General features: G+C 42.7%; 1 long non-coding RNA gene across 1 annotated transcript in view; it reads left to right on the top strand.

Annotated features, from left to right (window-relative positions):
* Positions 1-25,710, top strand: part of LOC140733492 (uncharacterized) — a 131,305-nt gene that overhangs the window by 74,520 nt on the left and 31,075 nt on the right. The window contains exon 4 of the long non-coding RNA XR_012100294.1: positions 13,455-13,529. This is a non-coding gene — a long non-coding RNA (uncharacterized lncRNA). The remainder of the gene's footprint in view (positions 1-13,454; positions 13,530-25,710) is intronic.

Raw genomic sequence — 25,710 nt, 5'->3', positions numbered from 1 at the left:
GGAAAGGCATCACCAAGTATTCGTAGTGGGCTGTGGGTGTTATGAACACTGTCTTCCATTCACCCACTGTCGGAGGCAGTTCAGATTGTATGCACAGTGCAGATCGAGTTTGGTGAGATCTGGGCCCCGCAGAGTGTTTCGAATGCACTATCCATCAAAGGCAGAGGGTAGGGGTTCTTAATGGAGATTTTGTTGAGTTCACAGTAGTCAATGCAGGGACAGAGACCCCATCTTTCTTTAGGACAAAGAAGAATCCTGTACTGGTTGGGGACTGGGATGGTTGAATGAAGCTGTGCTGTAATGCTTCAGTGACGTAGTCATTCATGGCGTGTGTCTCGGGGGCGAGGGGAGAGGGAGAACAGATGACCTTGGGAGGGGCAGTGCCCGAGTGGAAATCGATTGCGCATTTGTGTGGTCTGTAAGGAGGCAGGGTGCTGCTGGCTTCCTTTCTACTGAAGTCATGGTACTCCTGTGGGAGTTTGGGAGGTTGAGGGTTTTCTCCATTTCCACGGATTTGCAGGGTGAAGTCAACAGAGGTTTCTGGCAGGTGGGTTCCCAACTCAGCAGTGAACCAGATGACCAGGTGAAGAGACCCGGGGGTAACCCAAAATGCAAGAAGTGTTGGCTGAGTCAATCAGGAGGAAATGGATGGACTTGCGGTGTTCTGCGATGCTCATGTGACAGGCTGCATGCACGCTCTAAACATCTGAGACCCCAGGGAGGGGATGTCTGTCAGTGGCCGTGATGCAGAAGTGGCTTGGTAGGCTTTCCAAGCTGCACACACAGAGACCGGTCCAGAGGTTGCCTGCTGTGCCAGAATCCATCAGAGTCTGCTGTGTGCATAGAGCCTTCAGGGTGTGGAGGAGGACAGAAAGAGTGAGTTGGGCTATGATGCTGAATCGAGGGGCTGGGGAGAGCTTACCAGATAGAAAGCCCCTCAAATCTACCTGGTGGTGCTGTTTCCCGGACACCGTGGGCATTGAATATGTGGGTGGTCGGCGGCTCCTCAGTAAGGGCACGTTTATTTCACCCCCAGTGCTTACGCTCTTGGGGGGGTGGTGTTAAGGGAGTTCTCCCTAACTCCCTGGAGGAGTTGATGAGGGTCCTGTAGCCTGACATCGTTCTGGGAACAGAACTAAGGTTCTTGCTGATGATCTGGAGGGTCATTCCATAAGATACTTGTTAATTTGGAGGGCCAGAGTAATGAGGCTTTTGCGGTTTCACAGGTAGACAGCTTGTCTTTCAAGTGTTCAAAGAGGCCGTGATGCTAATGGGGCAGCAGCAGTTCTGCATTCCGCCACGAGGGTCCTGAATTTCATGGTGTAGTCCAGCATGAGCCTTAATACAGGCAAAGTATCATATCTGATCCGCTGACCCCCTCCACTTCCCAGACAGTCAATAACCGCGGCGTCTCAGTGGTGACTTCCTCATATTTATTGCAAATGGAGGGTATATTGTCCCAGTTAGCGGTGGCCCAGGTCGGACGTCACCCAGTCAAGAGAGGGATGATAAAAGTTCTCTTGGCTTGGTCTGCAGAGTACAGAGATAGCTGGAGCTCAAAGTGTAAGGAAGTTGCAGCGTTGGGTTGGAGATCCATTCAAGCATTTGGACACAGGAATCTGGGGCTCAGAGGGAGAGACTGAATGAGACAGAGAATAGGAAGAAAGCAGTGAGCATGTGGTCAGTGGTTTCCTGGTGCTTCTGGATTGTGTTCACGTTGATGCATGACTCCTTTTTGGTGAGCATATTCTGCTGTGTCGATAGATGGCTCACCCATCCTATTGGGAAGTGTAGAGGAGGCTTGACCCAAAAGCAGAGCAGTGCAGCCAATTTAGCGGTAAACAATACCTTAATAATAAAATGCAAATTAACAAGCCACAACACCGGAGAGAACACACTAATCACAACAGGCAACAAGGTAACTGAAAGCTAGGAGCAATTGGTTGAGGCTGGCTGCTTCAATGGTTAAGCAATTCATCCAGTGGTTATCTGCTTTAAGTTAAATATCGGTGAGTGATCTGCAAGCAGGTTAAAGTCATGGTAGGAAAAGGAAGAAAAAGGGTTTCAACTGTATTACAAGGCCATCTTATATAAAACAAAGAGATTTATACTTCTACTGTAACAGTCTTCAGTACTTGTGTACTTGAGTATACATCCAGTTTTGGACCCTGCAGATGAAGAATTCCGATGTAGAGGTACAGAGAAAAATACACAGTGAGTTTCCATGACAGCCTACTGCAGTCAGGGCAATTTGATATTTTATGAAATGAATTGATTAAACTCAAGATGCCTGAGGAGGAAAGGTAGCCAGTTAAAAGAGGAGAGGGATGGTGTGATGTAGAGGCTGAGAGGTGAGAGTGGATGGAGGAGGGGTGAGTGATGATAGGCAGAGAGAGCCAGGTGGAGAAGGGGTAAGGTGGGATTGGGAGACAGATGGGTGAAGAAAAGGATGTAAAGAAAAGAGCGAGATAGAGCCAGATGTGGGTGGGGAGAATGAGGGAAGAGTGAAGATAGAGAAAGAGGCGGAGAGCGATGGGCAGCTACACAAAGGCTACATGGTGGAATCTGCCAAGAAAAGAAGATGATAACGGAAACTACTTCAGTGAGAGATGAGCGACAGATGGAAGCAGATGGGGGACAACCAGGTGGAACTTGATAGGTCTAGAAAATGTGCTTAATACATCTTTATATCAAAAGTAGGTTGGATACCTATTGCTGGACATTAAGAAACAGACAAACAAATCACGTGCAACATATGGATTCACCGCTGCCTTTCAAAAGGAGAATTAAATTAATTTTGAAGTGAAAGAGATATATCAAACTGTTATAGAGAGCAAGTTTCCAGTTAACTGGAGTTATGAAGAGTTACATTCAAGGTTAGATATCTTGATATCCAACCATTAATAGATATGTATAACTGCATGGTATAAACATGTCTCAGACTTCTCTCTTAAGAGTTTAGGAAATCGAAGGAAAATTTCCATAACCTTTGGCTGAGTTAATCACGGTTTTCCAGAAATTTGGGATAAATTTCACCTAATTTGTAGAGAGAACTCATGAGATTATGAAATTTTGGTTTTATATCTTGCCAAATATTCCACTCCTGGCCTCAACAGAGAGTAAAATTGTATAGTAGGTAAACCAGAGTTGTCACCCACCCAGAAGTTGGGTTAGGTTAAAATTCACATCAAGGATGTTGCAAGATTAGATTTGATGTTAACAGCATATGTGTGTGGTTGCATTGTCTCTAAACAGGATGGGTTTGCTGAGCTTGGTAATCATTTCCTGTTTTGTTTGAATTTTGTGTGAGATTAACTTGTAGCACTCTAAATTTTGTGACATTCTGTGTTATCTTTATTAATGTATCAATGGATAACATATATCAATGACTATCAATGAATAATGCTAAAGTAACTAAAGATGAACTGAAAGCAACTTGGAATCTGAGCTGATGTTTTTAAACATACCATTGTAACCAAGAGTAATCAATGAAGCTAATAGCACCTTACATAACCACAAAAGCTCAGTCCAAAATAGATGATGATCAAATCTTGTGGTGCAGTTTGAATCCCTCGTATATATTGATTACATAGATAGGTCGATACTTTATTGATCCCAAAGGAAATTACAGGGTCACAGTAGCATTACAAGTGCACAGATATGCAAATATTAGAAGACAAGTCAGTCTAGCAGGAGGGGGTCATCACTTCCCCAACTATAGGTTGTCTCATTATAGAGCCTAATGGCCAAGGGTAAGAATGACCTCGTATAACACTCTTTGGAACATCTCAGTTGCCTTAGTCTATTACTAAAAGTGATCCTTTGTTCAGCCAAAGTGGCATGCAGAGGGTGAGAAACATTGTCCAGAATTGCCAGAGTTTTCTGTAGGGTCCTTGGTTCTGCCACAGCCTCCAAAGTGTTCAGTTTGACTCCTATAAAAGAGCCAGGCTTTCTAATCAGTTTATTGATCCTATTGGCATCACCCGTGTTGATGCCATTGCCCCAGCACACCACCATATAGAAGACTGGTATAGAAGACTATCGACAACAGACTGGTAGAACGTGTGAAGGAGAGGCCTACATACTCCAAAGGACCTCAGTCGTCTCAGGGAGTAGAGGCAACTCTGGCTATTCTTGTACACAGCCTCAGTGTTGATGCTCCACTCAAATCTGTCATCCAGAAGCACTCCAAGGTATTTGTAGGTCCTCACCACATCCACATCCTCACCATCAATAGCAACAGGAAGCAGAGCAGACTTTTGTCTTAAGTCCAGCACTATCTTTTTTGTCAAGTGGTGCTAGCTGAATCATCTGCAGCTCAACATCAGTAAGACAAAGCCCTCCTCCAGGGCCATGTATTCATCCTCCCACCCTCCCTTTATACACCCAACTATTGCTGAGCCATCAGATAGTTTCTGTAGATGACATGAATCAGTGTTGTATCTAGAGTCCAAGGTATACAGGGTAAACAGGAAGGGAGCTAATACAGTCTCCTGTGGGGCCCCAGTGCTGCTTATACTGCATCTGACACACAGCTCTGAAGTCGCACCAACTGTGATCTGGCTGTCAGGTAGTCCATTATCCAGGATACAATGGAACTGCCATCCTGCACTGAACAGAGCTTTGAAGGCAATTGAGAAATCAAAAAACATGATCCTCACAGTGCTTCCCAACTTATTCAAATGGGAATAGACTCTGTTCAGTAAGTAAATGACAGCATCGTCCACTCCAATGTGCTCCTGGTAGGCAAACTGCAGGAGATCAAGGACCAATTTGACCAGGGGTCAGAGATGAGCCAGGACCAGCCTCTCTTGGGCCTTCATGTTGTGTGGTGACATGAGAATAATTCAAGGACTGGGGATACTGTGAATATAAGTCACTAATCTGATCAATGAAAAAGATTTTGAGTTAGAAGAAAAAAAATGTCAGAACTTGTGCTCTTCTGCTTAATAAGGAAATGTGTGAGTGTTGATATTATGGCTTTGAAACAGAATAAAAACTTAGTATATTTTTCCCAAAAATTACTTTATTTGTAAAATAAACAATTGTACAATTGGAAGTTAAATCACTGCCCAAAGCACTTAATTATATTTGATATTTGCTGGAGGAACTCGTTGGGTTTAGCAGGGAAAAAGAATTGCTGACATTTTGAGTTGAGACCTTGTATCAGACTGGGTGAAACGTCACTATGTTTCATTCTTAAAAATGTCATCAGTAAAGTCTTTAATGTCATACAATTAGCAACTAATACTGGAAAATTACACCAAATACTAACGTAAGCTTCCGGAACTAAAGGCCCTTTAATGATTTAGTAAATAAATGGGTTCTAAAGTGAGGAAGATTGAAAACCCATCTCCATGGATAAATTATAGTGCACTGACTAGCATTTTCATTTGGAATTATCTGGTGAACATTTAATTGGGTTGCATACACAAACACATGATTAATCACAATAACAAATTTGCAGCTTGTTGCTATGGCTAACTTTCAAATTTCATATATTAATAATTTTTCCACATTCATGGTTTGAAGTAACTTGCAATCTCAAGTGGATAAGGACAAGATTTAAGCTTGCTGTCACTTTGTGGCCTTGCTTAAGTGTTTGTCCATATTTGTAAAATTTGATAGATTAAGGTGGATGGTGCACAGGCGAATTTTCTACACTATGAAGGCAGCTCAGAATCCTTCAATATTTTTATTGTATTTTTATAGTGGTTATATAGAACATAGAAGAGTACAGCACAGAAACAGGCCTTTTGGCCCACAATGTGGTGCCAAACCAGCTAAAAAGCAAAACTCCCAAACACTAATCCCTCCTACATACACCATGTCCATATTCCTCCATCTTCTTTACATCCCGGTGCCTATCCAAATGCTTTTAAAAGCCTCTAATACATTTGCCTCTATCATCATACCAGGCAGCACATTTCAGCCATCCTCCACTCTCTGAGTAAAAAAAATTACCCCTCACAGCTCCTTTGAACCGACTGCCCTCTTACCTTCAGTGCATGTCCTCTGGTATTAGACATTTCAAACCTGGGAATCAGATACTCTCTGTCCACTCTATCTGTGCCTCTCATCATCTTGTAAACCTCTGTCAGATCTCCCCTCAGTCTCCGAGGCTCCAGAGAAAACAACCCAAGTTTATCCAGTCTCCCTTGATAGCACGTACCCTCTAGATGAGGCAGCATCCCGGTAAGCCTCTTCTCACCCTCTCCAAAGCCTCAACATTCTTACCTCAGTGGGATGATCAGAATTATTCACAATACTCTAGATGTGGCTTCATCAGAGTTTTATTAAATTGCAACATAACCTCCTGATTTTTGAAATCATTGCCTCGACTAATAAAAGCAAGCATTCCATAAGCCTTCTTAACCACCTTATTGACCTGTGAACCCACTTTTAAGGAGCTATGAACTTCGATCCCCAGATCTCTCTGCTAAACTACACTGTTAAACATCTTGCCCTTAACAGTGTGCTGTCTCCTTGCATTTGCTCTACCAAGGTGTAAGATCTCACATTTATCCGGGTTAAAGTCCATCTGCCATTTCTCAGCCCATATCTACAACTGGTCTATATCATGCTGTATTCTTTGCCAATCTTCTACACTATCCACAGCTCCAACAATCTTGGTAACATCTGCAAATTTACCAACCCACCCATTCACATTTTCATCCAGGTTATTTATATATATTACAAATAGCAGAGGTCCCAGCACAGATCCCTGCAAAACTCTACTAATTACAGACTTCCAGCTCGAATAAGTCCCTTTTAACCACTACCCTATCTTCTATGCACAAGCCCGTTCTGAATCCAAACAGCCAATTTGCCACAAATCCCATGCATCTTCTAGCTTAGCCTCCCATGAGAGACTTCATCAAACGCCTTACTAAAATCCATAGAGACAATATCTACTGCACCACCCTCATCAGTCTCTCTTGTCATCTTGTCAAAAAACTCAGTCAAGTTGGTAAGGCATGACCTGCTGTGCACAAAGCCATATTGGCTCTCCCTAATTAGGCCATGGGTTTCCAATTGCTCACGTCCTATCATTAAGAATTTTCTCCAGCAATTTCCCTACAAATGAAGTGAGATTCACTGGTGTATAGTTCCCAGGATTTTCCCTTGTTCCCTTCTGAAAACAGAGGCACAACTTTAGCGTCTTGCCAGTCCTCCTGCTAGAGAGGACACAAAGATACTGGCCAGGGGCCCAGCAATCTCGTCTCTTGCTTCCTTCTATAACCTGGGGTAAATGCCATCAGGCCCTGCGGACATCCAGCTCAATACTCATTAGGAGGCTCAACACTTCTCCTCCTCGGCCTCTAAACGCTCTAATGTATTTATAAACTCAGCACTGATCTCATGCTCCTCCATATCCTTTTCTCTGGTAAATACTGAAGCAAATAACTCATTAAGTACCTCACTCACATCTTCTGCATCCAAGAAAACGTTCCCCCCTTTTTCTGTGAGTGGTCCCACCCTCTCCCTAGTTATCCTCTTACTCTTGATGTATGTATAGGATGCCTCAGGATTCTTACTTGCCAAGGTCTTTTCATAGCCCTTCCTGGCTTTCCTCATTCCCTTCTTTATTTCTTTTCTGGCTTCTGTATACTCCAAATGTGCTTCATTTGATCCTAACTTCTGAACATTTATATATGTTTTCTTCTTGATTAAATTCATCACCTCACTGGACATACAAGGTTCTCTTATCTTTCCATCCCTGTCCTTCCTTCTAACAGGAACATAACTTTACTGCACTCTGTGCAAAAGACCCTCCGCAAGTCTGATGTGGACTTGCCAGAGAAAAGGTGCTCCCAAATAATGCTTTTTAGTTCCTGCCTAATACCCTACTCCAATTTAAAACAATCCCACAGGGGCCATATCTGTCCTTATCTATAGGTATCCAAAAAGTTAAGTTGTGGTCACTGACCCCTAACTGTTCACCAACTGAAAGGTCAGTCACCTGGCCAGGCTTATTACCCATCATCAGATCCAGTACGGCCCCTCCTCTCGTTGGACTGTCCACATACTGAATTAAGAAACCTTCCTGGATACACTTAACAAATTCTGTCCCATCTTAACCCCTTGTGCTAAGAAGCTCCCAGTTTATATTGGGGACATTGAAATCCTCCATGACAGCAACCCTATTATTTTTACACATTTCCTTAATCTGATAATATCTCTGTTCCTCAAAGCCCTGGTGGCTATTAGGTGGACTGTCGTACAATCCCGTCAGTGTGATTGCACCCTTCCTACTCCTGAGTTCCACCCAAATGGACTCGGTGTCTGGACCCCTCCACTATATTTCCCTGAGTTCAACTATAATATTGTCCCTCATTAGTAGTGCAGCTTCACCCCCTCTTTTACCTCCTCCTCTATCTTTTCTAAAACTTCAAAAACCCGGTACATTAATCACCCATTCCTGCCCCTTTCTCAACCAGGAGAAATAGCTACAACATCATAGTTCCATGCTCTGAGTTCATCACCCTTATCCATAAATACTGCTAGCATTAAAATAGACACACTTCAAACTATATGAGTTATCTTACTTGTTATTTCGATTTTGTCTTTCAATACCTTTCCTGACATCTACCTTCTGTTCTGGTCCTTCCCTTATTGACCTGGGGCTCCGATTCCCAGCCCCCTGTAGAACTAGTTTAAACTCTCTCGAGTAGCATCAGCAAATCTCCTGGTAGGATATTGGTTCCTCTCCAGTCCAGGTGCAACCCATCCTTCTTGTACAGGTCACCCCTTGCTCAGAAAAGGTTCCTATGATCCAAGAAATTGAAACTGTGTCCCCTGCACCATCTCTGCAGCCACTTGTTCATCTGTGCTATAACCCCATTTCTATCTGCACTAGCCCGTGGCACAGGGAGTAATCCAAATGTTACAACTTTGAAGGTCCTTCTCATCAGCCTCTCTCCTACCTCTATATACTCATTGTGTAGAACCTCTTCCCCTTTTCTGCCTCTGTCTTTGGTGCCACTATGCACCACAACCCCCTTCCCCTTGAGTATCTACTGCATCTGCTCTGATACATCATGGACCCAGCAACCGGGAGGCAACACATCATCCTAGTGTCTCTATTGCGGCCACAGAATCTCCTTTCTGACCCCTTAGCTATTGAGTCCCCTATAACTACCATACTGCCTGACTTTACCCTTCCCTGTCGAGTGTCAGAGTCGGCCACAGTGTCACCATCCTGGCTGCTGCTGCTGCTGCTGTGATCTTCTTAACTGTATCTTCGCCTGTTCATGCCGAAGCCTTCACACTCTATCACTAGCACACTCAAACAGTGGCCGTTCCAACAATGGCCACTCTGCTGAGCCTACCCTCCTTCAATTTGCAGATGAGGTTAGGTCTCTGACGCCAACACTTCCTGTGCCTGCGTAGCCCAAAAAGACTGGTCTTGCCCGGGCTTTTTATCCTCTCTCTCCTGATTTCCATAGGCCTCTGACACTGACACACACTCCCCTCACCTGAGCCACTAAAGAAAGTCCGTCTTCTTACACCTGCACTCCTAAATTCAGTAGGCCTCTGATGCCAACAGTTTCAGCACCTGTGCAGCCAAAAAGGACTGGCCTTCCCCAGATCTGCTCCTTTTCTCTCTCTCTCTCTCTCTCTCTCCCCCATCCCCAACAGTTATATTCTGTGGGCTCTGACACTGACCCACACTCCTCTCACCCGAGCCACCGAACAAAGACCAACTTTACCCGAGTCTGCTCTTTTATACTCAAGTATAAAAAAGTATAAAAAGTTCAGTAGGCTTCTGATGCTGGAGCTGTTATCAAATCAGCTTGCTACTGTTGCATCAGAATATACTGATTGCAGCCATGGTCTCTCAGTAGATTGAGCACTGAATACTTAGGTGATGGATGGGTGTCAGTTAAATGGGCTGCATTGATCTGGATGGAGTTGAGGTTCCCGTGTACTGTTCTTGTGTCAACATCCAAGTAAGGAGAGACTATTCCATGACTTTCCAACATGTTGATAGTGCCAAGCCTCAATAAAGTCACAACATGAACAATCAGTGACACTGATCTGCTCTTGGACCTGAAGTATTTACATGGCCAAATTAGAAACAGAAAATTATGGAAATACTCAATGGGTAAGGCAGCATCTAAATGGAGAAGCAGCTCCTGTTTCAGATCTTTGGAACTGATTTTGAAGTATTGACGTGATGTAGTCCATGTGTAACCCTCAGGTTCGGCCAGCACATGTTTGTCTAGGGGAAGACAGCCTCTGGCCCAGCCAAACGGAGAAATCTCAATTGTGTGGATGCTGCATGATGTGTTGCCTGGTTACAAATCGGTACCATAAAATATCAGACGGTACACCATATGCAATTAAATGATTGAACTTTATAAATCTTAATGTCACTATAGGGTTAGTATAGAAAATAAATAGAAAAAAGGATCCACTTTAATGAGACAGTCTAATGTGCCTGTTGGTTCTGTCCATTCGCTCCCCATTGACCTCCTCCGAGCATTGCCGACCCTCGGAGCCTTGCCCCAAGTCCACTCCATCTAGCAGTCTACCAACTTTCTCCACTCACATCTCCTCTCTTCATCTCTTGCCAACAAAAGACCGCAAATTGCTTCTCTCAGACCCACAAGAAAGAACAACATGCCTCTCATTGGATAGTGCACATTCCAAAGCCCCCCATTATCTCTAGTCATAACCCAAACATTGCTGCTACAGAGAAACCATTACCTTAGCAGAAACATTATACATGTTGTAAGGAAGAAGAAAAGAATAGTATTCTTTAAATCAAGAGTAATTGCAGAAGGCTGAAGCACCAAGAGATCTGGTGGTCTGTGTGCATAAAATAAACAAAACCTACACACAGATGTGCTGGTATAAAATGAAAACTAATGGGATGTAAGCTGTGATTTCAAGGGGGTAGGAGTATTAAAGGGAAATCTTATTGCAACCAGTGAGACCACATTTAGAATACTGTAAGTAATTCTGATCCCAAATTTGAGGAAATATAGTATATTATTTATTTGAAGCTGTTCCAAGGAGATTCACAAGGATGTTCCTGAGGATGGAAGTGCTGTCCTTTGAAGTAATATTATAAGGCTGGGACTCTGCTCATTAGAATTCAGGAGAATAAGGGACAATCTTATTGAAACATGTATAATTCTTAAGGAGTTATATAGGGTAAATGGTAAAAGACTGTTTCCTCATCTAAGATAGTCTAAAACCAAAGGAGATAGTCTCGGAATAAAGAAGCACTCATTTATGGCTGAGATGAGGAATAATCTGTACTCTCAGATGGATGTAAGTCTTTCGAATTTCATGTTACAAAATGAAGTGGGAGCAAAGCCCTTGTGAATATTTAAGGCTAAGATAGATTTCTACTCAGTAAGGGAATCAAGGGTAATAGAGAAAGGGCAGGAAATGGACACCAAGAATATCATAGCCATAATCCTATTGAATGGTGGAGAAAGCTCAAGAGATTGAGTAGTCATCTCCTGTCCTTACCACTTTTGGTCTTATAGTGTATGCTCCGGCATAGAAAGGGTAATAACAAAGAAATAGAGTTCTTGTAATAATCTTGTTAAGGAGCAAAATATGTTGAGGAGGAGATGGAGCAAAGGGATTGAAGGAATTGGGAAGAACAAGAGGGAATGTTGGAAAGAGAGAAGGAGGAAGAGGAGGATGATGCAACATTGCACCTGAAATCCCACACCACCACCATGGACACTGGAACTACAAGCAATGAACAGCTTCAATCAGAGGGATGCATGGCACAGAGTTAAACAGGGATGTAGTAGGCTGTAGTCTGGCGGAAGGTAGAGAGAATCCTGTGTGGGGTTCCCAGGGGAGTGACTTGACAAGGGGCATGGAGCCATTCATCTCCAAGCTCTCAACCCTGGAGGTGAAGTGCACTTCTTTGCTGGGTTCCAGTGACAATCACATCACATGGTGCCCATAGTAACCCCTGAGAGCTGCTGTGGAAGCACAAACGGTGACCACATTTGGAAACACAATAGACTGCAGATGCTGGGATCTGGAGCCAAATTGCTGGATGAACTCAGCAGGTCAGGGAACAAAGTAATAATCAAAGTTTTGGATCGAGGTCCTGTATCAGTCCTTTGTCTCCGCAGATGCGGCCTGACCTGCTGTGTTCCTCCAGCAGATTTTTATTTTGCTTCAGATCCCAGTACCTGTGATTTCTTGTGTCTGCTAATGTGCTGCTTGTTAACAGATGGCTTGAGTGGAGCAGTGCCACATGTGAGCAGCTTGCCCTGCAGAGGTAAAGCACGTGCAGACAGATGCCTCTTTTGCAGGTTCAGAGGCTCCCTGAATTCAGATTACTTTTCATTATGAACAAATATCTCCCTTCGCAATGTCACCACTTTACATTATCATATTCAATAGTGCAAACAGTCATCCACAATTGTTTCTCAAGCCAGCACTGGGCAGCAGCCTGAACCAGAAAGGCAGGAGTTTTGTGGGCTTTCAAGGACATCTACATGCACTCAAAGTGAAAAGAAGCAACCTTCTAGCAGCCACACGGCAACCACACAGGGGACTCTGTAACACAGAAACCCAAATAGAGTATTGCGAAATGGAAAGGTACAAAGTAATTGTACTAAAGCATTTTATCACTTACAATATGTGTACTAATTGATTTTATTTCTGTTATTATGATTATAAACACACTAGCATCATTGAAATGCATTCTTATTTAGGGAACATCCCTTCATTGTGCAAAGAATGAATGAATGAGTTAATGAATGAATGAATTTATTTATTTATATGCAGTGCAGATCAGGTCTTTCCAGCCCTTTGAGCCTCCCATCAATTTAACCCCAGCCTAATTATGGGATCATTTACAATGACCAAGTAGCCTACTAACTATTATGTCTTTGGTCTGTGGGAGGAAACCCACATGCACATGGGAAGGAATGCACAAACCCACTTACAGAGGACTACGGAATTGAACTCTGAACTCTGATGCTCAAGCTGTAATGGCATCGTGTAACCATTGTGACCTAAGGGTCTCGGACTAAACGTCAACTGTTTATCTGTCTCCATAGATCCTGTGTGTGTGTGTGTGTGTGTGTGTGTGTGTGTGTGTGTGTGTGTGTGTGTGTGTGTGTGTGTGTGTGTGTGTGTGTGTGTGTGTGTGTGTGTGTGTGTGTGTGTGTGTGTGTGTGTGTGTGTGTGTGTGTGTGACAGAGATTAGAACACATGCTCTCACTACTAGCTGCACAGAATTTTTACCTGACTCACACTTTGTTCAGCTGGATTTTGTTGTTAGAGATATAGAATATCTGAAATCACAGCACTGACACACACGGTAAACAAAGTACTTTATCCACGGCTCACTCACACTTATTACGCCAATTTCTGCCTACAGCCCTTGGATGACTAATCGCCCTATACTTCTGTAAACTCCTTTTGCAAATAAATATTACCTAACCCTTGCTCTTCCTTCACAGCTTTGAAAATATCTGCCCTGGAATTAATTACATTTGGGTGAGAATTCAACCGACGCTGATCCTAAGCACAGTGAGGTAATACCTCCTCTGATTCTCTGTACTCTGTTTATTTTTGCACATCACTTGTGAACTGTGCTTTTCCAAACCGTTTCAAGCCACAACGCTCTTAACTTGACTGCAAGCCCACCACTTGCACAAAGGATCAGGGATCAACTTTACTTGCCACATACATTTATGTGGATTAGCAATTTGCTGTGGTGTGTTGGTCAGGGCACGACACGCAACAATAGACAATAGACAGTAGGTGCAGGAGTAGGCCATTCAGCCCTTCTAGCCAGCACCGCCATTCACTGTGATCATGGCTGATCATACACAATCAGTACCCTGTTCCTGCCCTCTCCCCATATCCCTTGACCCCGCTATCTATAAGAGCTCTATCTAACTCTCTCTTGAATGCATCCAGAGACTTGGCCTCCACTGCCTTCTGGGGCAGAGCATTCCACATATCCACCACTCTCTGGGTGAAAAAGTTTTTCTGCATCTCTGTTCTAAATGGCCTAACCCTTATTCTTAAACTGTGGCCTCTAGTTCTGGACTCACCCATCAGCGGGAACATGCTTCCTGCCTCCAGTGTGTCCAATCCCTTAATAATCTTATATGTTTCAGTCAGATCCCCTCTCATCCTTCTAAATTCCAGTGTATACAAGCCCAGTCTCTCCAATCTTTCAACATATGACAGTCCCACCATTCCGGGAATTAACCTTGTGAACCTACGCTGCACTCCCTCAATAGCAAGAATGTCCTTTCTCAAATTTGGAGACCAAAACTGCACACAATGCTCCAGGTGGGGTCTCACCAGGGTCCTGTACAGCTGCAGAAGGACCTCTTTACTCCTATACTCAATTCCTCTTGTTATAAAAGCCAGCAAAAAACAGAAATGTTCAATAATTACCCTTGGTGGCCACGTTTTATTAGATACACCGGTACATCAGCTCATTAATGCAAATATGTAATAAGCAAATCATGTGGCAGCAACTCAATGCATAAAAGTATGCAGACATAGTCAAGTGGTTGTTCAGGCCAAATATCAGAATGGGGACGAAATGTGATCTAAGTAACTTTGACTGTGCAATGATTATTGGTGCCAGACGGGGTGATTTGTGTATCTTAGAATCTCCTGATCTCCTGTGATTTTCACATACAACAGTTCCTACAGTTTGCAAAGAATGGTATAAACAGACAAAATACATTGAATGGGCTGCAGGTCTATGGGCAAAAATGCCTTGTTTTTGCGAGAAGTCAGAGGAGAATGGCCAGACTGGTTCAAGCTGACAGGAAAGTGACAGTAGCTCAAATAACCACACGTTACAACAGTGATGTGCAGAGAGCCTTTCTGAATGCACAACGTAGTGAACTTTGAAGTGGATGGGCTACAGCAGCAGAAGACCACATTGAGTTCCACTCCTGTACCTAATATAGTGTCCACTGTGTGTACATTTACATGTATTAGGAATTTGTAATGTTGTGTTGGTGCAACATGCAACAAGCATAAAGAATAGAAAATTATATAACTATAAAGTTTGAGTTTAAAGTACAGATATGTAAATTGTTACTGCCCATTATGTCCCTGGCATATAGGCAGCAATGAAGGTCCAACATCTCTAGCAGTGTTCAGGGCTTCCTTCATCACGTCAGTAGCTTCCTCTCGGTTTTCACTACTGTCAGTCATACAAGTCCCAGTAGGAGAATCTGGAACACCATCACACTGAGATGTAGAAGGATTCTTCATTGCTGTTTCCATAACAATTTTGTTCTACCATTCAGGGTTGTCAGCTCTCAGCTGAACCCCTGAACATGGAGGGCAGGTGGACCACTCTTAGTATGGCCTCTGCCTTTGACCTGTTTGGCATGGGTGACCCTACCAAGAGTCAAAACATAAAGCCTTGACTCCAACCAACACAGCTCTCCAGGTCACTGAGGCATGTAAGGCTCCAAACCACAACAAGGTTATGGTGCTCTTGGAGGATGGATATGTAAACAGCAATACAAAAAATGGTTTAAAGTGTTTACAGTGCAGTGTAGTGACTGGGTAATGGATAGATTGGGGCTTGGGGCTAACTAGAATGATTGATCATCTTAGCTGCCTTGGGGGAGAAACTTTTAAGACCGTGTCAAGTTTTTGTTTTAACAGCCCTATAACAATTTCCAGACTGGATCTCAAGGATCAAGTATCAACTTCATTCACCATATACACTTAATGTATTAGGAATTTTTTTCTGGTGTGTTGGTTTGGGGTGTGACGTGCAACAAAAACAACAACATATAAAGAATTAGTTAAAAATTAAGTTTGAGGTTAAAGTTCAGATATGGAATAAATACATAAATTTGCAGATGACACCAAGAATAGGGGCGTAGTGGATAGTGTGGAAGACTATCAAAGCTTGCAGTGAGAACTGGAACTGCTGGAAAAAGGCAGATGGAATTTAATGCAGACAAGTGCAAGGTGTCGCACTTAAAGAGGATTTACACGTTGAACGGTAGGGCACTGAGGAGTGCAATGGGACAGGGGGATCTGGGAATACCTATCCACAATTACTTGAAAGTGGTGCCACAGGTAGATAGGGTCCTAAGGAAAGTTTTTGGCACATTGGCCTTCATAAAACAATAGACTGAGTAGAGGAGTTGGGATGTTTTGTTGAAATTGATAAAGACATTGATGAGGCCTAATTTGGAGTATTGTGTGCAGTTTTGGTCACCTACCTACAGGAAAGATACCAATAAGATTCAAAGAGTGCAGAGAAAATTTACATGGATATTACCAAGACTTGAGGATCTGAGTTATAGAAAGGGTTGAATAGGTTAGGTCTTTATTCCTGAGAGTGTAAGAGAATGAGGAGAATGCATCTCCTCACTACCTTATCTCAAACGTGGAACACCTTCTTAGACAAAGCTGGAGAAGTGTATGTCATAGCCCTGGATATCAAAGGAGCATTTGACAAGTTCTGGCATAATGGACTCTGTGCTAAGCTGAGATCCAAAGGAATATCTGGAAAGCTGCTTTGATGGCTGCAGAGCTACCTTCATGGACGGACCATTAAAGTTGTTATCTCTGGTCAGGCTTTTGATTCTTCAACCATCAATGCATCTGTACCACAGGGTTCAATACTTGGGCCACTTCTGTTTCCATCTTCATTGACGACTTGGTTGATGCATGCAGTAACAAGCTATACCTGTACGCTGATGACTCCACACTATTTGCACCAATTAGAGCAGGAGAGAGTAATACAGTGGCAGCAGGCCTGAATAGGGATCTTGACAGGATGAAAGCCTGGGCAGGCAACTGAAGTATCACCTTTGAATGCCTAGGAACAGGAATCCATCTAACCCGGATCTGTATTTTGGGAACTGCAAGCTGGATTTCAAGAAGAAGCTAGTAATCCTTGGTGTTAATATTGACAGCAAGTTGGTGTGGAATAAACACCTTTCCACTATTTCAAACAAGGCTGGACAAAGGCTTGGAGCTCTGCGGAAAGTAGCATCCAAACTAGACAAAGAGGGCAGAGTCACGGTTTACAAAGCCCAGGTACGAAGTTTCATGGAGTATGCCTGCTTATCATGGATGAATGCCTCACAGAGTGTCCTCAGCCAGCTTGATTCCATTCAAAGAAAGGCTCTCAGGATTATAGGTGTAGATGAAGCCACAGCTCGTGAGAAGCTAGACATCAGTAGCTTATACCACAGACGACAAGTTGCTGCAGCTACTGTGCAATACAAAATGCACACCAGCCACAGCCCTGCAGACCTTCGTGCCATGCTGCCTTCAGCTTATGAGAGACGGCGTACCATATGATCAAGTTTATCTATGCCTGCTCATGCTGTTTCTATGCCTGATGCGAGAACCTATGCACTGGATGGAAACTTCCTTCACTGTGCTTTCAGAATTTGGAACAGTCTTCCAGATGCTGTGGTTGGAAACATCTGCGACGATGGGGTCCAAGCCTTCAAGAGTCGAGTGCACAAACACCTATCATCTCTGGGAGGGAAGTCACATGCTTCTTCATAAGCTATCATGAAGGAGACCAGGATCACAATGCTTGGTTGTTGGCAGATAGGGTTAATACCTGACTTTCAAGAGCACTTGTGAGTTGTGAGTTATGTTCCGGCTGGACCTAGTCCTTAAACTACTGGAGAACAGTGCAGAAAGAAAAACAGTGCTGTTTTTCCTGGTAGAGATTAATTTTTAGTTCCAAGTGCTCCTGCCACGTTTTGTAACCCTGCAACCTTATCCTTCAATTGCTTTGAATTATGGAGGACAGCATGTGTATATAAGTGTCTCTCTCCAGCAGACTTCATCATGATCATCATGACTCCAGTATTTCTATTTTTTAATATTTCTTAATTGTACACATGATTTTTTTGTGTTCTATCGCTGAGCAGCAGTGAACCATCTGATTGGCCCATCAGAGTTCTCTTTAGGAACTAGTTGGCTTGATCAGTATTTCTGATTTGGCTATTGTTCACAATTTCACTTAATAAAAAAAGGTATACACAATTATGAGGGATATAGATAAGGTAAATGTAAGCAGGTTTTTCCACTGAGGTTGAGTGAGACTAAAGCTAGAGGTCATAGGTTAAGAGTGAAAGGTCAAATGTTTAAGGGAAATTCATCACATGGGGTGGTGTGAGTGTGGAATGAGCTACCAGTGGAGATGGTAAATGTGGGTTCAATTTCAACATTTACGAGAAGTTTGGATAGGTGCATGGATGGGAGGCTCAGTCACAGTCAAATCAGCGGAGGCGGCCTCACACTGGTCTGGGACAGAGAGATTGTAAAAAGGAGCTTTCGCGGAAATTTGGCTTTTTTTCTGCAGAGCAGTCATGATTCATTAGCAAGGGCAAATAAAAATAAGGCAGGGACAAGCAGAGCGGCCATTTTTTGAAGCAGCCATTGTGTGAGTGGACCAGGGTTAAAGTGGGGAGGCGGTGGAATATCAGCCTTTGGCGAGAACAGGCTTGGGAAGGTGAGTTTTTCTTCATTCTCCATCTGTTAGTGCACAGTTAGAGCAGTGAGAATGGCTCCAGGGGCTGTGTTGTGTTCTTTGTGTGAGATGTGGGAATTCTGAGAGATCTCCAGCCTCATGGATAACCACATCTGCACCAGGTGCACCAAGCTGCAGCTCCTCAGAGAACATGTTAAGGAGCTGGAGCTGTAGCTTGATGATGTTTAGCTTATATGAGAAACTGAGGAGGTGATCAATAGGAGCTGCAGAGAGGTAGTCACCCCTAAGTTGCAGGAAACAGATAACTGGGTGACTGTCAGATGATGGAAGGGAATTGGACAGCCAAATCAGAAATCCCTGTGGCCGTTGCCTCAATGATATATATACTATTTTGGATACTTTTTGGGGAGACAACCTACCGGGGTGTAACTATAGCAGCCACGTTTCTGGCACTGTGGCTCCGAAGGGTAGGGTGTGAAAAAGACTGCAAAAGTGACAGGGCATTCCATAATTAGAGGAGTAGACATGAGATTTTGTGGACAGGATAGAGCCAGCCAGATGATATGTTGCCTCCCAGGTGCCAGGGTCAGGGACATCTCAGTTCAGTTCCACAATATTCTAAAGGAAGAGGGTGAGTAGCCAGAAGGCTTGGTACATAATGGCACCAATGACATAGGTGGGAAAAGGAGGTCCTGAAGAGCAAACTTAGGGAGCTAGGTAGAAAGCTGAAAAGCAAGACCTCCAGGGTAGCAATCTCTGGATCGCTGCCTGTGCCACAGGGACAAGTGGATAGGATGATTTGGCAGATGAATACATGGCTGAAGCCCTGGTGCAGGGGCAGGGATTCAGAGTTCTGGATCATTGGGATCTCTTCTGGGGCAGGTATGACTTGTACAAAAGGGACAGGCTTCACCTGAACCCAAGGGGGATCAATATCCTTGCAGGCAGGTTTGCTAGAGGGGGTGGGAATGGGACTGTTCATTTACAAGCAGGAGCAGAGTGTAGTGAGACTGTCAGGAAGAACAGGCAGATGAAAGGGCAAAATTGCAGTCAGTAGGATAAGTTTCAGTGTAAAAGGGGTACAAAAAGAGTGACAAATACAGGATTGAATGTGTTATATTTGAATGCACCTGGTATTCGGTATAAAGTAGCTAGATGATCTCGTAGCACAGTTAGAGATTAGAAGCTTTGACGTTGTGGCATCACTAAGATGTGGCTGAAAGAAGATTATAGTCCAAGGATACACATGGTATCGACGCACAGGCAAGTAGGCAGAGAGGTTTGCATGGCTCTGTTGGTAAGAAGTGAAATCAAATCGTAAGAAAAGGTGAAATAGGATTGGAAGATGTAGAATCCTTATGGGTAGAGATAAGCAACTGGAATGGTAAAAAGACCCTGATTAGAGTTATATACAGGCCTACAAACAGTAGCCAGAATGGGGGCTTCAAATTACAATGAGGGATAGTAAAGGCATATCAAGAGAACAATGTTACGATAGTCATGAGGGATGTCAATAAGCAGGTAGATTGGGGAAAATCAGGTTGGTGCTGGATCCCAAGAGAGAGAATTTGTAGAATGTGAGATGGCTTTTTAGAACAGCTTGTGGTCGATCCCTCTATGGGATCAGCTATTCTGGATTGGGTGTTGTGTTATGAACTGAATTTGATTAGGGAGCTTAAGGTAAAGGAACCCTTAGAAGATAGTGATCATAATATGATGGAATTCACTCTGCACCTTGAGAGGGAGAAGATCAAGTTAGATGTATCAGTGGAATAAAGCTGGTCAAAGTTAATTGGAAAGAGGTGATGGCAATACAACAAAGACTGGAGTTTCTGGGAGCAATTCAGAAGGCGCAGGATGCAGACATCCCAAAGAAGATGTCGTCCAAAGGCAGGATGACAAAGGAGGAGTGAAAGCCAACATAAAAGCAAACGAGAAATCATATAATAGAGAAAAAATTAGTGGAAAGTTAGAGAATGGAAAAAGTTTAAAAACCAACAGAAGGCAATTTAAAAAGCCATTATGGGGTATAGATTAAATATGAAAGTAAGCCAGCCAATAATATCAAAAAGGATACCGAATGTCTTTTGAGATATATAAAGAGAGGCGAGAATAAATATTGGACCACTGTAAAATGAAACTGGAGAGGTAGTAATGGGGAACAGGGAAATGGCAGATGAACAGAATAAGTATTTTGCATTAGTCTTCACTCTGGAAGACACCAGCTCTCTGCCAGAAATTCAAGAGTGTTGAGGGGGCAGAAGTGAGCGTAGCTGCTACAACTAGGGAGAAGGTCCTTGGGAAACTGAAAAGCCTGGAAGTAGGTAAGTCACCTGAACCAGGTTTCTGAAAGAGGTAGCTGAAGAGATTATGGAGGCATCTGTGATGATCTTTCAAGAATCAATGGACTCTGGCATGGTTCCCAAGGACCGGAAACTTGCAAATGTTACTCCACTCTTTAAAAAGTGGCGGAAGGCAGAACAGAGGAAATCATATACCAGATGTTGGATTTGATTGTTAAGGATGTGGTTTCAGGGTACTTGGAGGCACATGATAAAATAGGCTGAAGTTTCCTTAAGGGAAAATCTTGCTTGACAAATTGACATTGGTGTGCGTGAACTCATAGATGGCTGCCAGTGATATAACAATGAAAACACCCGTTGAACAGATATGACAGCAGCTAAATGCTGAAAAATGACTCCCTGTTAGTCTAAACCAACTCTGTCAATTTTGGAACGCATTTGAGCAGCTAACTGAGAGTTCTGAAGCTGTCCAGTCACAGTGTGAGTTTGCACATAATTTCTGAGACTGTGTGAGTTTCCTTTGGTCTTGTTTCCTCCCACAGGCGAAAGATGTCACAGAGACATAGAGAAGTACAGCACAGAAACAGGCCCTTTGGCCCATCTAGTCCATGCTGAAACCATTTAAACTGCCCTCTCCCATCAGCCTACACTGGGACCAAAGCCCTCCATACCCCTATCATCCACATACCTATCCAAACCTCGCTTAATCTTTGAAATCAAGCTCACATGCACCGTTTGCACTGGCAGCTCATTCCACACTCTCGTGCCCCTCTGAGAGAAGAAGTTTTCACTTTTCATCTTCATCCCATGACCTCTGGTTGTAGGCCAACTCAATCTCAGTGGAAGAGGCCTGCTTGCATTAACCCTATCTATATCCCTCATAATTTTGTATACCTCTATCTAACCTCCTCTCAATCTTCTACATTCTAAGGAAGACAGTTGTAACCTGTTCAATTTTTCCTTATAACTCAGGTCCTCCAGACCTGGCAACATCCTTGTAAATTTTCTTGGTTCTCTTTCAAATTTGTTTACACCTTTCCTGTAGGTAGTGACCAAAACGACACTCAGTACTCCAAATTAGGCCTTACCAATGTCTTGTATAACTTCAACATAACATCCCAACTCCTATACTCCATACATGGATTTATGAAGGCTGATGTGTCAAAAGCTTTCCTTATGACCCTACCTACCTGTGATGCCACTTTCAATGAATTATGGACCTGTATTCCTAGATTCCTTTTTTCTACCGCACTCTTCATTCGCTGTGTAAGTCCTACCCCAGTTGTGCAAAGCCTTGCACTTGTCTGCTTTACATTCCATTTGCCATTTTCAGCCCATTTTTCCAACTGTGCAGATCCCTCTACAAGCCATGATAGCTTCCTTGTGTCCACTACAAATTGATCCAGTTGACCATATTATCATCCAGATCACTTATACAGATGACAAACAACAAAGGACCCAACACCAATCCCTATGGCACACCACAAGTCATAGGCCTCCAGTCAGAGAGGAGGCAACCATCTACTACCATTCTCTGGCTTCTCCCACAAAGCCAATGTCTAATCCAATTTGCTATCTCATCTTGAATGCTGAGTGATTGATTTTTTTTTGGACCAACTTCCCATGCAGGAACGTCAGATGCCTTCTTAAAGTCCATGTAGACAACATCCACTACCTTACCTTCATCCACTTTTCTGGTAATTTTCTCAAAAAATTCTTTAAGATTGGTTAGAAATGAGCCACCACACAGAAAGCCATGCTGACTATTCTTAATCAGTCCATGTCACTCCAAATTCTTGTATATCCAGTCCCTTAGAATACCTTCCAATAACTTTCCCACAACTGACGTCAGACTCATTTGCTTATAATTTCCTGGTTTATTTTTAGAGCCGTTTTTAAACAACAGAACAACATTGGCTATCCTCCACTCCTCTGGTACCTCTCCTGTCACTAAATATGATTCAAATTTCCCTGCTAGGCCTCAGCAATTTCTGCACTTGCCTCCCGTAGGGTCTGAGGGAACATCTTGTCAGGCCTAGGGATCTATCCATTCTGATTTGCCTCAGGATAACAAACACCCCTTCCTCTGTAATCTGTACAGGTCCATGAAGTTGATGCCACTTTGCCTCACTTCCATAGACTCTGAATCCATAAATACAGATGCAAACCATTTATCGAAAACCTCCCCCATCTGTTTGGGCTCCACACATGGTTACCATTCTTGTCTTCCAGTGGACCAGTTTTGTTCTTTGCAATCCTTTTGCTCTTAACATATCTGTAGATTTCCTTAGGATTCTCCTTCACATTGTCTGCTAGAGAAACGTCATGCTTTCTTTAACTCTGCTGATTTCCTCCTTGAGTGTTCTCTTGCATTTCTTGTACTCCATAAGCACCTCATTTATTCCTTCCTGCCTATACCTACTATGCATCTCCTTTTTTCTGTTAACCAGGGCCTCAATATCTGTTGAAAATCAAGGTTCCCTATAAGTTTATCTTTACCTTTTATTCTGACAGGCACATACAAGCTTTGTACTCTCAAAATTTTGCTTTTAAGGGCTTCCCACTTACCAAGTACAACTTTGCCACATGTATGGGTTAGTCGGTAACTTGTCTGCTGTAAATTGCCCCAAGTACGTATTTGAGTGTTTGAATCTGAGGGAATCTGAGGGGAAAAAAGAGAGAATGTAAATTGTGTGGGATTAATGTAGAATTATGTAGTGGGTGGTTGATGAGTGGCATCGACCCTCTGGGCTGAAGGCCTACTCCCATTCTCTGTGACTCTATCTCCCAGTGTAAGTCAAGTGTCTCTTTAAATAAACATAATTAAGTAGCTGAGTTTGCTCTTGGCTTGCCCAACAAAGGGCAAGGGTTGCATGCAAAACTTTCACTTTATGTTGGCAGATGAGGGAATATGTGCATAGCATGTGATGTAATTCAGCACCCAACTGCACTGGTAAGTTATGTATGGAATTGCCTCGACCAATTTCCCATTAAGTCTAATTCACTCAAAAATTATCAGCTGTGTGGTTTAAATTGGTTTTATGTTTTAATGTGTCCACCTAACCTCTCGGCTAATGCTCCGTTGTTCTTGATTTTACAGCCAAGCAGAATTGCTTTCCATTTTTACCCAAGAAAATTTGCATATTTTAGCAAATAGACTATCTGATTCCTCAGACTTCTAAATTCAATGGATTACAAGCCAACTTAATTCAAGCTGTCATTATAATGTAAACCTCTAAGTTCTAGCAAAGATAATTTTATAAATTGATACATTTTCTGCTCTGCACTACTGTCTAAAACCATATGCAGTACTCCATTGTGGTAATAAGTAACTTTCATTGCACTTGGAGTTTAACTTCCTTCCTTTTGTAATCCAGTCTGTTTATGATAAAAGTCAACATTCTGTTAACCTTGTTCATCATTCTACAATCAGTGATTGTAAACCGCAGAAATGGGAAATATACAGTGACACCATTACATCAAGGAAGCTCTAGATAATTAATGTTACTAAATCTATTGGCTGAAAGAATATTACAAATTAATTGTGTGACTTTTTCGTGGTCTCTTACCATCACTAATTGAAAAAAGGTACAGATATGTATGTTTGTCCTTTAATTTTTCACGAAGCATGAAAATCGACATGTTCAGTTGAGTCTTTTTGGAGACTCTCATTAGAATAAGTACAGAAAGTTTGATATTTTTTCAGCATTAACTGATATCAAGTGAATAAACACAGCCAAAGGGCTACCTGCACGGTCTTATTTGTTTTTTTCTCTTTTGCTGATGAGTCTTCATGCAGGAATCAAAGTAACCTGAAGAAGGGTTTATTAATTTTGCATGAAGGATGTCAAACATGGCTTTCAATGTGCTCTTGTAGATTATTGACTGATTCTACAGGATACATTAGTCAGGAACATAACAGTGCTGTCATGTTGGAAAAATAGGTCTTCTGAAAGGTCTGTCCTAAAATGTTAACTGTTTCTATTTCCTTAAATGCTAGCCAAAATGCTGAGGGCTTCCAACATTTTCTATATTTTACACGCTCCTTAGGTGATCGTTTCAATGCCTAATCAAGTCGAGTTTATTGTCACGTGCACAACTACAATGAAAATCTTACAATGATAAGAGGTCAGGAGGCTTCATTATCACAAATGAGAAGGGCTTATCTCCTTACTGCAGCACCTTGTGGCATTTCTGCTGCAATCAAATTTCTAGGCCATTGTATCTAATTTAGCTTTTATAAAGTGACTGTTGTCAACATCATTTTTCGCTAATGGAGTGGAAAATGATATCTGTGCAGTCAAATTGATTGATTTCCTCAAAATAAGCCAAAAGTGTTTGTAATCTGGATGATTGATTGCCCCTATTATTTCACATGAAAAAATGACTAGTGATATAGGTCGTAACCACACTATCTAAATCACACAATGTCTCTTTTGCAAATAAATACAGACTGGTACAATGATCCAGCAGTGCATGGATACCTGTTACTCACTGATTTATTCACACTATTAGCATCCGAGCTTTGATAGCAGCTCAGATGATTGATGAAGTGGAAATGTCATTAACAACTTGAGGCTTGAAAATCAATTCTATAGAACAGCTGGCTTTGAACGTATCCTCAAATTTCTTCCTCAGACCATCTAGTTGTCTCTTCCAGTGACAGAGCTCAGAACAGGTTATCCACTATGGGAACCTGCTGTTGGTAATGCAAATGACATGGTTTCCTCTGCAGAAGCTGTAAACACAGGGGCTTAAGTACTTTGCTGGGGGAGTTCATTAAGATTGGTTCACTTATCCTTACAGTGAATTTGGAGGATCTGGCAGAGGTACTATTGGTGGCAACTTCTTAGTATCTTGAGGTGTCTGCTGGAGGTAGTTCAGGGTTTTCAAGGATATGGATTCACATTACGAGCTCTCCATTAAGGGTCTTGGGAAAAACAGAATTAAAGA

The sequence above is a fragment of the Hemitrygon akajei genome, chromosome 9 (genome assembly GCF_048418815.1).
Source record: "Hemitrygon akajei chromosome 9, sHemAka1.3, whole genome shotgun sequence".
NCBI classification, from domain to species: Eukaryota; Metazoa; Chordata; class Chondrichthyes; order Myliobatiformes; family Dasyatidae; genus Hemitrygon; species Hemitrygon akajei.
Note: the sequence above shows the minus strand (reverse complement) of the source record. Positions and strands in the feature narration are given on the sequence as shown.